We start from the raw sequence: 2,969 nt of genomic DNA on the forward strand, positions 1-2,969 counted from the left end.
AAGAAAGAAAGATCTCAACAAACTGACGTGGAGTGATTTCCTTTTCGCTAAGCTAAAAAAAGCAAAGGGCAAAATAATAATTATAGTGTGCTATCCTTTATCTAAGAAAGAAAAGGGTGTAATAGAATAAACATATACCTGCTCATTTGTGCAAAAGAATGCAGGAAGGATCAACCAGAAACTGAAAAGATTAGTTACCTACAGCTGTAGTTGAAGAGCTGGAAAGAAGAGGGCAATGAGTCTGGGTAATGGAGATGACAAGAGAGTGACACAGTTTTTAGTATACCCTTTCACACAGCTCTGGCACTTAGAACCATGGTAATATTTTACAAATGCCGAAGTTTAAAGAAAATAAAAGTAATCAGGTGTGTGCCTGTATGAACCAGAAATGGAATATAAAAGTAACAACCTAACTGTACTACAGATAAATAATATAACCAGGCATGGAGGACCTGGGGAAGAGAAGAACTAATGACTTTCCAAAACAGTATTTTGCCTGTAAAGCTAAAGGCAAAAACAAAAAGCCATACACATATAAGGTAATCCTCTTAGTAAATCTTTTCTTACAGGTGTATAGGTTAGTAATTCTGAAACACATATATGTATGTTTACATATGTATAATAAGTGCATATATTATGACTAATGAGAGCTGTGTTTCTCAGTGTCAGAGAAGCTACAAATAATGAAAAGGAGGGTGACAGCCCATTGTAATGAGCACACCCAACAGCCAGATCTTGATTTCTTAAAACCATATTCCAAAAACAGGAACCAGAGCTCCTTGGAGAAATGGTTTTCTGGTTAATTCCTGGTGCAAGGAAACTAAAAAATAATCCTGGAACATCTTGTGTCAGAAACTAAAAAAGTGCTGAAAACAGGATGCAGATGTCAAAAGGCCACATGAACCAACCAGAAGGACTTGTAGCCAAAGCTGGGAGACTTTCAGAAACATTATTAAAAATGGTATTCTATGGATGAAAAGAGTTTCCCTGGTAGCTCAGATGGTAAAGAATCTGCTTGCAATGTTAAGAGACCTGGGTTCAATCCCTGGGTTGGGAAGATCCACTGAGGGAAGAAATGGCAACCCACTCCAGGATAATTGCCTGGGAAATCCCATGAACAGAGGAGCCTGGCGGGCCCAAGTCCATGGGGTCACCAAGAGTCAAGCAGGACTGGGCAACTAATACGCATGGATTAAAACTATAAATTTTAAAAATATCCATGAATCTGTATTGATGCAAATAAATAAATGAATATGTAATACCTAACTAAACGGAAGAGAAGTACCAGTTCTTCTGTTTTTGTTTTCAACTTTTTGGTCCTGAGGGATCTTAATTCTCCAACAAGGAATTGAACCAGCGGCCCCTACAATGGAAGTGCAGAGTCTTAACTAACCAGCCACCAGGAAAACCCCAAGAAGTACCACTTCTTTCCCATAGAGAATTATGTTGACGAACATAGATGGAAAAAGGGAAACAGAAAATGACCGTGAGACAAACACCACAGTCATAGTTGTTGCAGTCAAGTCTGGATGCTAAAACTGGTGCAAGTCTGAAGAGAAACAGCTTGCATAGCCTGAAAGCATTTATCCCCAAAATATTTATTAATTACCAAGGGGGAAATAGCATACAGTGGAGGACCGCCATGGAAAGCATAACTAAATGATGTAAGTCAGCATTCTCTAGTAACAAGACACACTGACAACAGAAATGTGAAACCTGAGAACGGGGTGGATGTAAAGTGACACATGCCCCAGACAGAACGCCACCACAGTTTTTACTGATGCACCTTTGGGTGATAAAACTATGAAGCACGGAAGTCCTTTCCATAGACATCCAGGTCGACTGCTTGTAGGGGAGGAAGGCAGATGTCAAGCTCTTGGGGTGGCTGGCAGGTCTGGGGGGAGCAAGGGTTTGCGATCCTTCTCTTTGCTTTGTGCCAATTTCTGTAACTGCTGTACTTTACAGCAAAGAAGGTTTAACACACACAGGTGGACACTGGTGGTGGTGGTTTAGTCGCTAAGTCATGTCTGACTCTTGCGACCCCATGGACTGTAGCCTGCCAGGCTCCTCTGCCCATGGAATTCTCCAGGCAAGAATACTGGAGTAGGTTGGAAATCTGGAAAGAAATACATCAAAATGCTTTACAGCGGGTGGTGGGATTATTGAATTTAATTGTTACTGCACACTTATGTAATGTTCAAAAATGACGGAGGATGGGGCGAAGGGTGGACACAGAAGCATCTAATTTTATGCTAAGTTCCAAAGTCACCTCACAGCTGTGCACGCCGATTTCGGGTTTTGTTCCCCTCTTTAATGGTTTTCAGCGGCGGCAATCCGGTACTGCACTCACCCAACCCCCGCACCGGCCGGACTTTGGGTTTTGCAGCTGCTTCCCCGCCTGGGCTTGGGTGGGCCGGGAGTCCTGGGAGCTCGCACAGCCAGGTCCTCCGCCCAATCCCGCTCTTTTTCTGTTTGACCGGAAGTTTACCGGGAAAGCAGAGTCTACTCTAAGAAGTGACCTGGATGGGCGGGACTGAGGAGCCTTAAAGGATCAAAAGTGAGGTAGCTTTCGTGACCTCGTGGCGCAATGGTAGCGCGTCTGACTCCAGATCAGAAGGTTGCGTGTTCAAGTCACGTCGAGGTCATAACTCCGCATTTTCGCACCGAGCAAACCGGGGACTTTGGACCGCTTAGGATTTGTTCGTGCTTCCGTGCTCCTATTCCTCTGCAATAGTGTCGTTTTCTTATCTGACAGGGGTGACATGGAAGACTCCTGGGGGTGTGAACCGAGCACTGCAGCCCCTTGTCACCCGAAGAGCTATTTTTAAAAGAGATAAACAGTACAGGCTTCCCTGGTGGCTCAGTTGGTAAAGAGTTTCCCTGCAATGTGGAAGACCTGGGCTCAATCCCAGGGTCAGGAAGATCCCTTGGAGAACGAAAGGGCAACCCACTCCAGTATTCTTGCTGGG

At 44.1% G+C, this 2,969-nt stretch overlaps 1 non-coding gene across 1 annotated transcript; it reads left to right on the forward strand.

Annotated features, from left to right (window-relative positions):
* The first annotated feature begins 2,573 nt into the window (after window positions 1-2,573).
* On the forward strand, window positions 2,574-2,645 carry TRNAW-CCA (transfer RNA tryptophan (anticodon CCA)). The gene has a single exon. It is a non-coding gene; the product is annotated as a tRNA-Trp (tRNA).
* Window positions 2,646-2,969: the final 324 nt, after the last annotated feature.

Source organism: Bos taurus, chromosome 19 (assembly GCF_002263795.3).
Source record: "Bos taurus isolate L1 Dominette 01449 registration number 42190680 breed Hereford chromosome 19, ARS-UCD2.0, whole genome shotgun sequence".
In the NCBI taxonomy this organism is placed as follows: Eukaryota; Metazoa; Chordata; class Mammalia; order Artiodactyla; family Bovidae; genus Bos; species Bos taurus.